The sequence below is a fragment of the Haemaphysalis longicornis genome, unplaced genomic scaffold (genome assembly GCF_048455015.1).
Source record: "Haemaphysalis longicornis isolate Haplotype H1 unplaced genomic scaffold, Haemaphysalis longicornis Haplotype H1 scaffold_1, whole genome shotgun sequence".
Lineage (NCBI taxonomy): Eukaryota > Metazoa > Arthropoda > Arachnida > Ixodida > Ixodidae > Haemaphysalis > Haemaphysalis longicornis.
The window spans coordinates 378748789-378762996 of record NW_027526203.1 but is presented as its reverse complement, the minus strand read 5'-3'; positions in this window follow the sequence as shown (position 1 = coordinate 378762996).

The following is a 14208-nucleotide window of genomic DNA, read 5'->3' as shown; positions in this document are numbered from 1 at the left end:
GCATACAGTTTCTTACAATATGACCGCTTGTACAGAGGATTCTTGAGCCGCCAGGAGCGCTGTTGGCGCACCGGCCGTGAGGCGCACGGTCAGCGGGCGCCTCACGGTCAACGGGGTCAGCGGGGCTGCTGCGTCATCGTTCGTCTGCTGCATGGTGTTCTGCGTCATCCTTCTGTCCGTCAACGCGGCCGTCAACGGCCGCGTCATCCTTCTGTCAATCTGCTACGTGTCATCGCGTGTAGCGCACTGCAAATTTATGCGCCGTTGTGGTAGTTCGTCGAGGGCGGCGATACCTGCCTTTATATAGTCCAAGTGGTCGTGTATTGAGAGCAACGAACACACTGAACGGAGCTCGAGCGGATGGTTGTGAGCATGTGTATTTCCTCTCATACAGGGAAAAGAGTTCTGGGAGCACAGCATTGTTACCATGGTAATTTTATCATATAACATTAATGAATATGCTAATGATACCAATGATATACCTTGAAAGCCTTATAAGTCCTGTCATTCAGTCCACCTTGAAATTCCTTGAGTGAAAACCGGCATTCAGCAACCGCTGTATTGAAAGTCCCTTGACACCTCCAGCGAACCAAAACAGGAATGGACATATATGGATGGAACTACGAATTAAAAATAATGACAAGGCTAAATAACAGTAATCAAAATGAATTTAGAGGTATGAAATTAGAATAACAGGAGCGAAAGTGAACTTGGAACAGGAATCAGTCTAGTTAGGAGGAATCAAAGTAAATTCAAATGGATGACTCAGTGAATTAAGTTTTATCAAAGAAAATAAAGAGAGATAAAAGTTATGAAAATATATTAAAGTGTATTAAACTGCAACCAAGCGGATTAAGAAAGAAGACAAGGAAAATAAGAGCAATGAATGTGAATTGTGAGGTATCAACGTGACTTAACATAACAAAGTGACATAAGTTCGGTAAAAGGGAGTTACCAGGAACCAAAGGGAATTAAGACGGATTAAAGTACATTACGAAAAAAAAAGAGGCCGCCTTCCCGCCCTGCAAAAGTGGATGTCCAGCGAAGCTTTTCTAACCACTACACATGCTGATGTGGGAGGATATATGAAATGTTCCTCGTCGGCTTGGCTGGCTTGTCACTTGCGCTAGGCTTCTCTGGCGGCAGAGCCTGACGCATGCGCTCGCCCTCGAATGAAGTCAACCCCCCTTTTCGCGAGCAGCTGCACACCTAGTCTTTACCAGGAACACATAAGAGATCCCATTGTTCACGGGTGCCTTATCATCTATCCTGTGGTTTCGATGCTTGTTTTGTGGTTTTTTACTGCAAAGCAGTATGTGTATACCTCCCCCACAGTTGCGGAATCGGCTGATAACGGCGTTAGCGCCGTAAGCAAATGTTTGGGGAGAATCAACAGAAGAGCGAATAGGCGACAAAAAAACGACGGAAAGTCGCTGCCATGAACATGTAGCCTCCGCTGTTGCCGCGTCAAATTCGAGCTCGTCGAGTAGTTGTTAATTCCTCCCGGATGAAGAGCATGTTTCCCGCTTGCAATGCCCACGTGAGCCTTTCTTAGGTAGAAAGGCTTTCCGCGCGACATTTTCGCCCGTGTATTTCACGCCTGAGCATGCACCCACTCCCGGTTGCCGGTTTATGCGTGTACGGGTTGGGGTTAGAAGGAGGGGGCGTGCACGCACAGTTAGGCTTCATGCCACTACCGATGGCGTTCACGTTGTGGTGATGTGAGATTTAAACGTGCGAGTCTCGTGGCTCAATGCGCCCTGTCCGTTGTCCTCCGCAATCGAGCGCTTTGGGTCTGGGTTGGTGTGTTGCACAGACAATAAGATGCCTACGACTGGGCAGCGAAAGGGACACGCACGTGTGTGTCCGCTAAATAAAGCTCGAGTCCTTACAGGTTTTAACTCGCAATGGGACGGACGCATGTCGTTCACTGGGAGGAAGAAAAGCGGGAATTGAAGGAGCGTAGGCCGGAACAGAAGCGGAAATGGGCACAAAAGCAACGTAAAGCTGCTGCCGCCGCCGTTGCCGCCGCAAGTTGCAGCTCGTCGAGTAGCTGCGAATCCGCCCAGAATATACAGAACTTGCCCGCTTGGAACGCCGACGTCAGCGAATATTATCAGCTTGAAGGGCTTTCAGAGCGACATTTTCGATGGTATCGTCCGCTTCTAAGCACGCGCACATAACCGATTTCCGGTTTATGCGTGCACGGGCTGGGAATGAAGGGAAGCGGGGGTGGAGGGGGTGCGTGCACGCGTAGCTATAGGTTCTATGCCCTCACTGATGACATGTTTGTTGCGCTGGTGAACGTTTAAATGGGGACGTCAAACGGCCCAACAGGACAATAGCTCCATCTTTGTCTGGTAAAATAAAGCTCGAGTCCTTCAAAGTTTTATTCAGCTAATTTACTTGGAAGTATGCTCACTCTCGCAAATTACAAACAAACGTGTTTTGTTTCATGCATTACGTGCACTGCGTCCATTTTCACTGGTCATCGTTCTTCACAGAGCGGAAGCGCGATAAATTTTTTAACGAATACTGAAATTTATGCTGTACGCATAATTGCAAAGAAAGATTTCGCTGGGCTTCTCTGGCGGCAAATGCTGGGTCCTGCCTAGCCTGACGCATGTACTCGGCGTCTTGGGTGAAAACTGCTGGACCCTGCCTATGTGTTTTGTTTACGACAAGAAATTTTCCGATCAAACAGAGGCTAACAGCTCCGCCGTAAAAGACAAAATAAATGTGGAATTTCGCCGAATGAGACTGAAATAATTTGAATCGAATTGAATAAAAGTGGGTCAATCAATGAATTAAGGTATATTAAAGTGAATTAAGGTGAATCAAACTAAATGAACGGGAAGCAGAAGTGAATTGAGTTGTATCCAAGTAAATTATTAACGAACACAAAGGAAATTGAGACGGACCCATAAGAAATAGTAAGAATGAGTGTAAATTAAAATTGTTGACTGAGTGAACAAAGTTACATTGAAGAGAACTAACAGCAATCGCAGTGAGTAAAAATGATTTCAGGCGAATTCGAATAGAAGGCACAGCAAATTAAGATGAATCAGTGGCAAATAAGAGGAATCAAAGTAGCCTGAAGTGAATGAATAAGTGAATTAAGATGCATAAACCTGAATTAATAGTAACCAAAGTGAATTATAATCAAATTAAAGTATGAAAGAGCACAAAGAAAATGGAGAGGAGTCAATGAGATTTCAGAGAAATAAAATAAATTAATTTGATTCAAAGTGAATTAAGGCGGTTATTTCAGAAAATTAAGGTATGTCAAAGTGAATAACGATCAATTAAACTGAATTAACAGGGACAAAAAGTGAGATAGGATGAATTCAAGACAAATAACGTGGAAGACAAAGCAAATTAAGGGGAGTCGCTGTAAATTAGATCAATCAATGTGAATATTGATTGATTGATTGATTGTGGGGTTTAACGCGCCGACGCAACGCAGGCGATGAGGCGTGCCGTAGTGGAGGGCTCCGGATTAATTTTGACCACCTGGGGATCTTTATCGTGCGCCGAAATCTCGTACACCAATGTGAATATAAAGGAATCAATGTGTATTAAATCTAATGATAAGGCTATTAAGAGCTATCAAATTTAATTAGGATGAATCAAAGGGACCCGGGATTTATTTAAGGGACATAGAAAGATATTGATTCCACTTAATTTTTCTGTTTTGCTAATTCACTTGGATCCAACATTAATTCCTTTTCGGTTCATGTTATTCAATTTGATTCATCATAATTCCCTTTGATAACCCTTAATTTAGTTACTCGTTCTTGTATTTCTCATGAATTCGTCTTCATTCCTTTCTATTCCGCTTAATTTGTGTTGTTTTCCATCTTAATTGACTTGGATCTATTGTAGGTCCATTTTGGTTCCTGCTTAATTCAATTGATTCTTCCCGATTCATTTTGATATATCTCACTCTATTGAATTTTCCACTTTAATTCACACTGATTCAAATTATTTCACTTTTATTCCTCTTAATTCACATTGACCCCTCTTCATTTTCTTTGTATTTTTCCTACTTCGCTTTGATCTATCTTAATTCACTTTGGTTGCTATTAAATCACTTATTCACTCACTGCAGCTTACTTTGATTCCTCTTAAGGCTCATGAATTCCTCTGATTTTGCTGTCTTCCTTCCAAATTTACTTGGATCCATTTTGATTCACTTTTACTGCTGTTAACTCACTTTCGTCAAATTTAGTTCACTCAGTCAACGAATTTAATCTACTCAGATTCTTCTAAACTCTAATTCGTTTCTTTGAATTTGAATTTTTTCATTACTAAATTATTTGATTCGATCTTCACTCATTTTGACATACCTTAATTTACTGAAAGACCCGCCATAATTCACTTTGGTTCAAATTAATTCACTTTTATCTGTACTGATTCACATTGACTCGCATCCATTTTTTTGTGTCTCTTTTATTGCTTCTTTTTGATCTATCTTAATTCACTTCAGTTGCTATAAATCGATGTTTATCCACCTCAATTCACTTATTCATTCACTTTAGGTTACTTTGATTCCTCTTAAATCGCACTGATACCTCTTAATTTGTGGTTTTTTCATTTCAAACTTGCCTGGATTCACATTTATTCACTTTGATTCCTGTTAATTCTCTTAAATCTAACTTAGTTCACTCAGTCAACAAATTTAATTTACACTGATTCTTACTATTTCATAATGGTCCGTCTGAATTTGCTTTGTATTCATTAATAATTTACTTGGATACAACTTAATTCCCTGCGGATTCCTATTGATTCAGTTTGATTTCCCTTAAATTCCATTAATATACCTTAATTCATTGAGTGACCCGATTTTATTCACAGATCACTTCAGCCTCATTCCGCTCAATTCCTGTGGTTCATTTCTTTTTCGTAATTTACTTTGATTCATTTCAATTCACTCTGTTTCAGGGTAATTCACTTTGGTTTATGGTAATTCACTTTTATCTAACGTATTCCCCCCGTAAAAAATTGCGTTTGAAAACAATTACGGTCAGTCTTGGTCGCGCTTCGATTTTTGTACGAGAGCCCACACCTCAATGATGGTGCTTTCGGTGCCATTTTTCCGCTTGGCGGGCCGATGAAGTTCCAACTGGACGCTAGAAAATCAATGTTCGATTCATGGTAAGACCCTGGCAAAAAGGAGCTGGATCTTTTTCACCGCTTGGAAGATATTTTCGATATATCGCAGAAGATGGTCGGCTATAAATTCAAAATGCTGGTATTGTGGAACATTAGGTGATAATTATTATGGCCTTATTACGTCCGATACATGCCTACAAAATTATTATTTAAGCGGCTGCGAGTGCTATGTTTGCTGTCACAAAAGCGAATTGCCCCTGTTCAGAACAAGACCCGGTAATGTAAAAAATTCCATATTTTAGAAAATCGCGCGCGCGCGAAATCTCTAGACAAAACCGCATCCCTAAGCATCTAAATGCGACTACCACTGTACAGGTGCTGTCAAAAGTAATTGGAACGCGGTATTGTAAATTTACAGACTTTTTTTTTTTCCGGGAACTCCATGGCTGCATTGGAATGCGTTTAAGAGTCCTCCCCAATAGAAAAAGTTTCCTATAAACCGATAATTGCTGTCATAAAGCCAGTAAGACAAATATTTTGTGATATTCACCAAGCCTTGTTCCAACTACTCATGACGGCACCTGTACATATATTTTTACTGAACTAAAAAAACCAAAACAAAGAAGTAAAGAAGTACCCTAAGACCTATACGTATAACTGAGTTTGCGGTTTCTGTCAAAATAAAATTGGGCCATGCTTGTTAAACAAACTATTCACTAAGTTTTCGTATTCATCATGAAGACATCATGAAGCCAAATCGAGTCCAGGCTTTGTCTATTACTTCTCTCATAACTGATGACGCTCCTACATACGGAAGTCAGACTTTCGCTTTCTATGGACGCGCACTTGAGACGATGTGTAAAGGTAGCAGGCCATCACGTTTCACGGAAATGCCCAAGCACGGACAATGGGAATGAAAAACGAAGCCGCCAAGCTGCAAATGCCGAAACGATGGAAAGATGATCAGACCCGCTAATGGCATGGCATTGAATTCCGCACGTACAGGGAAACAGTGAGGAATGACATTGGCTCTCTGAATTTGCTTGCTTACAACAGACACACTCACACGTACACACACACACACACACACACACACTCACGTGTGCACATACGCACGCGTACACACATTCACACACACAGAGTACAATGTATAGTAAGGTTGCACGCCGGTGAGCATGAGTCCTACTACTGGCGCTTGCGCAAATTCCGCAGAAAATGGTTACGGATGTACCAAAGAGCAAGCTTATATATATGAACAGTGGTGAAGGATAGCCATGGTAATTAGTTTCGTATAAAATAAACAGAGAAAGTTCCGGAACCATCGCTCATAGCGGTAGAAAGTGAGCAAAAACTGCGACAGTAGCCGACCGTTTTTTCGGACTTCGAAAAATTCGGACTTGCTGGATATTTCGGACTTTCCAGAGGAACCACCAGTCGTCCCATAGGAGTATTGAATCACGGATTCTTCGCACTGCTGTGTTGTTCGGAATATTTTTCGCTCCCATCCAGGTCCGAAAAATCGGTCGGCTTATCATAGTCAGGGAAATTTTCTTTTCGTGTTTTATGCGGTGGCATTCTCCGTACCCAAACCTTTCCACTGCACGACGTAAACCAAGAACTATGTAGAAATGAACGTTTGAAAGACAGCCATAGATCATGTTGCCAGGAATGAGATAAAGTTCACTTGCGTCAGGATAAGTCCAAGAGCATATCTGGAAAATAGGATTGTTAAATATAAATTAATAGTCGTACGGTTGACTGTACGCGACCTGCACCTATATGCAGACATCGAGATTACGAAAGGGGTTATTCTCTCTGCATGGTATACTTTTGCGCTGCAAGGAATTTAACAGCGTTTAGCAGCTCTACACAAGACACTTGCCGGGAATTATTTTTAACAGGGAAGAAAACCTGCGCCCTTCTGCATTGAGGTTAAGCAAGGCTGGGCTCACCGAGACACTTGGTGAGCCAATGTTAAATATGCGCAACTACTGACGAGGAGAAGATTAAAGATGGATAGAGACTTGTTCAGGACAATGTCAATAAGCTTACAGCTTGTTTTCGGGATATAGGCTACACACCCTCAGCCTGTGGGTGGCAAATAGTCGCGTGGAGCTTGTAAGAACTATAGCACAACGTTTTAAAGATATTTCTTGGCCTAAGTGCCTGTCGGCCTGTCTGTCTGGCTGTCTGTCTGTCTGTCTGTCTGTCTGTCTGTCTGTCTCGCTAACAAAAAGCTCGCTAAAACGGCATTGAAGAAAGGCGACATACAAGTAAACTCTAAAACAAGAGTTCATGCCGTTCCGTAAACAATGAAAACAACAGGCAAGCGAGCAGTTGTAGAGCGGGAAAATTGAATCGTATATAGCAAACTTCTATTGAATAATTCTGGGAGTAGTGAGAAGGGGAGGGAACAGTGTGCGAGGCGTGAGGTTGGGGGGAGGAGAGAGCGTTACGCAGGAAGTTCGTTCTTTATTTATTTATTTGTTTATTTATTTATTTATTTATTTATTTATTTATTTGTTTATTTGTTTGTTTATTTATTTATTTATTTATTTATTTATTTATTTATTTATTTATTTATTTATTTATTTATTTATTTATTTATTTATTTATTTATTTATTTATTTATTAGAAGTACTGTCATACCTTGCGCGCTTTTACAGAAGGGGGGAGAATAATTTTCGATAACATATATGGCCAGTTAAGCATTAAACAAACAATGCATTCAGGAAACACATAATGGCAGTTCGCGCTCAGATAACACGAGATATGCAACGAGATACACTATATGGTAAAACTGCACGGAGATATCGTATATTTCTTTCATTGCTCCGTTGGACTTAATTTATGTTCCTGCAGTATAGTAGTTGGCCTGTTGTTAAGTCCGATGGAACAAAAATAAATAAAAATACCATATTATGTTATGGGAGAGAACTAGGGCAAGATTCTACTCTGCAAATGTCTGAACTTAAGGACGGAGGGAACTCTCGAAAATTTGAATATCTGAAGAATAGAAGTCGTAAGAGCTTTTTAATCTGAAGGAGAGATCAAAATACCAAGAGGGTGACAGTTTCTTGTGGCTTCAGGAGGTATACTGTTAGCTGGAGCGTAGAAAGAAGGCTCCGCACAACTCATTTGTCTGTGGATTAGCTCCAAAATGAACATGTTACCAGCTTCGAAGAGTTCCAAGTTTGATATGATATCATTGAGGGGAAGGGGAGGTCAGCTGGTAATAAAGGTAGCATACCAACATCAGAGGTCGTCGAAATTCGAGGCAAAGTAAAACCCTGGGAATGTAAAGGCAGACGTGTAAGGGAAGTGTAAAGCCGCATGACGCGTCACGAACAATAGGACACCGCCAGACGCCGACGCCATTTTTTCGCTTAATGAGCCACCTATGCTTTCGCGTAATAATAACATTTGCACCGCCGTAAACGTGCAGTAAAAAACAAAACTCCCACCTCCCCTCACGGGAACCCCTGTGTAGATGCGACGCATAGGCGGAGCGGCGAAGGGACCGCGTTTTATAGCGCGCACAACGTTGAGGGGACTGCGTAAGCCGGTCCCAGTCGATGACGACGATGGCGTACTTGTAAAGCGGCGTGGACTCTAGGTGTTTGAGCCAAGCGTGGATGTTGCTTCGCCGGAGAACGGCACACCGGTTATAGGCGCAGCGCGCCCGAAGGAGAGGAAACCGCGGAAGAGAGAGTACTGCACATGCACCGGCCCCAGCGCGTCTGCCGCGGCTATGACGCAACGTGCCGCGGCTATGACGCAAAGCAATCCAACACAATCCACTTTAATCCAATCCAATCCAAATCCAATCCAAGCCAAGCCAAGCCAAGCCAATCCAATCCAATCCAATCCAATCCAATCCAATCGAATCGAATCGAATCGAATCCAATCCAATGCCCCTCGCGAGAGAGTGTTCGCTATCGGAGGGAGAGGGGTGAGCGGCGGAGAGCGCAGCTGGCGCGGCGAGGAGAATGGGGGAGGGGTGGACAACGCCGACGACAACGACGACGACGCCGGAGGGACAAGGCGAGTGAATCAGATGCTCTGCATCTAAAAATTACCCCCACCTCCCCTCGCGGGAACCCTGGTGTGATGCGACGCTGAGGGCGGTTCAAGCGCAAGCGGAGAGCAACCGTCGACCGAAAGGCCGCCGGAGAGCGGCACACCGGTTATATGCGCAGCGCGCCCGAAGGAGAGGAGACCGCGGAGAGAGAGAGTACTGAACATGCGCAGCAGCGCGCGCAGCGCCGCCCACCGGCGGAGTGAGAGCGCGCTGGGCCGCACACCCGCAGATGTTGAGAGAGAGTGTTCGCTCGCACCTGGGCACGCGCCGGCGCCAGTGCGTCTGCCGCGGCTATGACGCAACACAATCCAACACAATCCACTTTAATCCAATCCAATCCAAATCCAATCAAAGCCAAGCCAAGCCAACCCAATGCCCCTCGCGAGAGAGTGTTCGCTATCGGAGAGGAGAGGGGGTGAGCGGAGGAGAGTGCGGACGCCGACGCCGACGACGACGACGGACGCACGCAGGAAGTACAGGGCCGCCGACAAGAGATGCTCTCAGCGTCGCATCTAAAAATTGGTCGTCATCCCGCCCTACGAAAGTGGATGTCCAGCAAAGCTGTTGTAAACCGCTTCAAATGCTGATGGAAGAGGTTATGAAATGTTTCTCGTCGTCTGGGGGGGGGGGGGGGGCGTGTCGCTTGCGCTCAGCTAGTGTCACTAGATAAAGGTACATAGTATTGGCACTCTTTTCTCTATTGTTCCGTGCCGCCAACCATGATCGCTGGTCAGTTCGCATTACTTGACATTTGTTTACACTACGACGGCTCATGGGCGCCGCCATTTTGTTGTTTATGCGTTTTAATCGGTCAACTCTGGTAGGCTCAGTTTCTCCTCCCTGAACTGCGGCTGCGCGCGACTGATATCGTTCCGAATATGAGTCAATGGTAACGTGTGTAACAGCATTTCAGCAACAGAAGTGCGTCCAAAGACGCCGTTTTGCTGCGTCTTCGGCAGTGTTGTTAACAAACGATCCGTCCGTAGATGCGGCAATCTCGCAACCCTGAGGAACGCCAAAATGGCCGCCGTATCTGACTTGCGTGCCTCAGTGGCAGTACTCTCAGTGGTTGTCAGCCATGAGCGCGCCGGGGACCCCTGTTGGGCTTGCGAAAGTAAATGGGGGACCCCATGATGAAATGCATGTTGATCGCTGCCGCAATGTCAAAAAATTTGCACTTGCAACCTACGTGACCCACACACTTATTCAATGCCTGCCCTTTGTGTCTGAATTTTGTCACAATGCGTGACAAAACCGTTAACTCTTGAAGAGTCTTCTGAACACCATGTGCTGTCTTTTCTCTCCGTTTTTTATTCTCTTTGATAGCTGGCGTGTTGTGCAAAAAAGCAGGTGTTAAAATATGTGCTACGCAGAGAATCTAAACGTACATGACTCGCGGCGAAGCCACCTTTTTGCATTGCCAGAAAGTTCTGGCAAAATGAAGGGAATAATGGCGTGGGGGGGGGGGGGGGTTATAAGGTTTGGGGAGGCTTTGGGGACCCCTCCGCGGACCACTGCCACTGCTCTAATACCTTATCTGAACCATTGCTCTAATACCTTATCTACCGACACTACGCTCGGCTTCACTGGCGGAAAATGCTGGGTCCTGCCTAGCCTGACGCATGCGCTCGGCGTCTTGGGCAAGAACTGCTTTATTGAGTGACACTAGTTCTACCTAGCCTTCAAAAAAAAATCTACAAACATAATCTTTCCCAGAAACACAAGGTGGGGGGGGGGGGGGGGAGCATTGTTCACAGGCGCTTATCATCCACAATGGGGTTTCGATGCTTGTTTTATCGTTTCCTTAAACGTATTCTGAGCTCTATGCTGTATGCCTGATTAGCCTGACGCATGCGCTCGATGTCTTAGGTCTTGGCGCCTTGACGCTTTTGCCCACGTAGATGAAACTGTTGGGGGTAGAGGTATACAGCTTTGCTGTAAAAATACGCCCATGGAAAAACAGACCATGAAGGAGTGGCCAGGATTAACTTGAACCACTTTTTCATCGCACCCTCCTGCTTCTGCAAGTGACCCTTCTTCCGTATTGGCACTAAACTAAAGCTGCCTTTGGGGACCGAACCCAGACCTTCTGGTCCAGCAGTGGAAGGCGGACGCCGCTGAAATGGGCGTGTAATTCACTCCTGATTTTAGCCACAATTCGCTGCTCGCTCAACTGCCTTCCACCCCCGAATTCCAAAACATCGATCTTTATTCCTCCAGCATCACCGACTATAGCCCAAGAGATGTGGGGCTAAAGGGGCGTAATGTATACGGGGTTCTGGCCCTGAAAAGATCCGGTTTGGTGACTTGTAACGAATACAGCTGGAGAAGCCTGTGCCTCGGCTGTTACTGTTGGTCATCTTGTATACTGCCAGATGCACGAAGGATTCCGTTGGGGTCTAAAGGAAAAGCAGAGAAATTAACGAGCCTCGTTTTATTATTTTCCCCCCAATTTTATCCTTGGGCAAAAAGCCAGGTGGACCATTCCTTCGGCACTACAGCTGCTCGATTAGCACTTTGCTGGTGTTTTTCTCGCGACGACCTAGGATCCAGTTTTCATTTCCTCCAGTTGCGGGCGGGTCAACAGCCCCCACGCGAATTAATATTCCGGTGATACTCTTTCGACTGCTGGCCTCGCATGCCTGTTTTATGCCTCCGACGTGAGGCCCGCCCTCGGTACCGCGAGACCGGCCAGATTATCCCACGATAGGGACGGCGTTCTTATCCACATCTGTCCCACCGGAAATCCTGAGGCCCCGAGGCATCTTTCGAGGGGCCTCCGCGATTACAAGACACTCTCGGGAAAACACGAGCCACTCGTTACTGTGGCGCGAGATAATTGCGGCCGCAGGTCGCTCTGGCTCCGTGTAGCGCGGGGGCCTGCATGTCCGCCTTTTCGGTGACCCAAGCCAAGCCCGTGCCACTGCAGGCTGCGGACCGCGCCGCCGGCCGTGGGAAAGGACCCCTTTGTTGTCGCCCCGGCCGTTCGGGCAGCGTGTTCGTGCACTCCCGCGTCGCTAACGGGAGGACCTCCTCGCGCACGGGCCTCGAGACGAATAGTAAGCGGCCGCGTTTAGCCCAATCCTCACCGCAGGGGCCGATCCGGCACGCAGAGGGCCCACCAGTGACCAGCGCTGCAGGAGTGCCCGTACGTCTCCGAACACCATGGACAGACACCAGCAGTAGCAGTACGCGGTGGCCCACACGGCCCGCGAGAAGCTCAGGGAATTGTTCTGGACCAGGGCTTCGGTTAAGGCTAGTTGGCATTCTATGGCATATATGGCGATTTTGAGTGGGTCAGGACGACATCGATAACCATGTCGGAAAAAGAGGTAGCGTTCCTTTAAAAAAACCTGACCGGGTAGTGATTGACGCGTGTGGGGTGGCACCAACTTGACCCGTTATTCTAATCTTCTCTGTGTTTCTGACCTTTCGGGTATCTCTTGATTGCTGTCTTTTAAGTCGTAGGTATTTCACCCTCTTCAGTAAAATTAATCGGGAAGTTAGCGCGTGTCCTCGTCTTCTCTGTCCGTGTTCTTTTACAGCGAAGTTGTTATCCTCTACATAGTTGATAGGAAAATTTCGTGTCGTGAACAAAAACGCCAGACAGAACCCAGCAGTTCTCGCCTAAGACACCGAGCGCATGCGTCAGGGTAATCAGGCATACAGCATAGAGCTCAGTATTTGTTTAAAAACCACAATACAAGCATCAAAATCGCATTGTGATTGAAAAGGCGCCCGTGAACGATCGAACCCCACCACCCTCACCATGTGTTCCTGGTAAGAAAAAATGTTTGCAGATTATGTTTGAAGGCTATGCAGGACTAGTGTCCCTAAATAGAGCAGTTCATGCCCAAGACGCCGAGCGCATGTGTCAGGCTAGGCAGAACCCAGCATTTGCCGCCAGAAAAGCCCAGCGCAAGAGACAAGCACGCGGAGACGACGAGAAACATGTCATACCGTCCCCTACCTGCACTTGTAGTGATTTACAGCTTCGCTAGACATCCACTTTCGCCGGGCAAGATGACAACAATTTTTATAGGACCGCCAAATATGGCGCTACAGTAGGGGTCGGATGGTAGGTAGTATGAGCATGAAAAAGTAAGTCCAAGTCCTCTTTGTCATGTAAAATGCACTTTACTGCAAATATTTTCGGTTGCGAACGCCGCTGGAGCCAGAGCACACAGTTCACCCAAAAACGTAATTCAAACATGGAGGCGAGTGAGGGACGGATAAATCTTAATTGAGCGAACATCAGGTTTGGGTAACCGCCTGGTGGAAGGCACCATTTGTCCAGGAAACTGGCTGTGGCTGGCTGTCCGGACCGTCGTCCCCACGTCTTGCTGTATCCCAGGGTCCAGGCTGCTCAGGCAAGCCATCTACTGCTCGTAGATGGGGTGGGGTCGGGAGGGAGGTTCGGGGTTTGTTAACACTCCCTAATTTGGCGGAACACGATAGAAAATCTTCGTTTGCGTGAGTCGTGAGTTTACCAACAGTTAACGGACATAGTTACAAGTTGTTGTCCCAAGGTACTTTGGCTGCTAAGACATCAGGTCACTTCTCTGATGGAGGTGAAAAGCGAAAACGCCCATGTGTACGAGATTTTGGCGCACGTTAACGATTAATCTGGACAAAATTAATCCGGAGCTTCCACTACGGTGCGCCTCATCGCCTGCTTTGCGTCGGCGCGTTAAACACTACAATCAATCAATACATCAAATTTAAGAGATGTATAGCGCAAAGAAAAGACGAAGGACAAAGCGCTTTGTCCTCGTGCATTCTTTGCCCTTCGTCTTTTCTTTGCGCTACACATCTCTTAAATATGATCGACCAACTAGCCCAACAACGTACTTTACAAGACATCAGGTCAGGCGCACTCGGGTGGATTAGCCTTTCCAGGTTCATAAAGTAAGATGCGATCGAGGTGTCCGCGGCCGATAATTCAAGCCATTATGAAACCAACTGTGCAGTCATTCCTAGCACAAGGTGAGATGCACTGTGCAGCCAAAGTC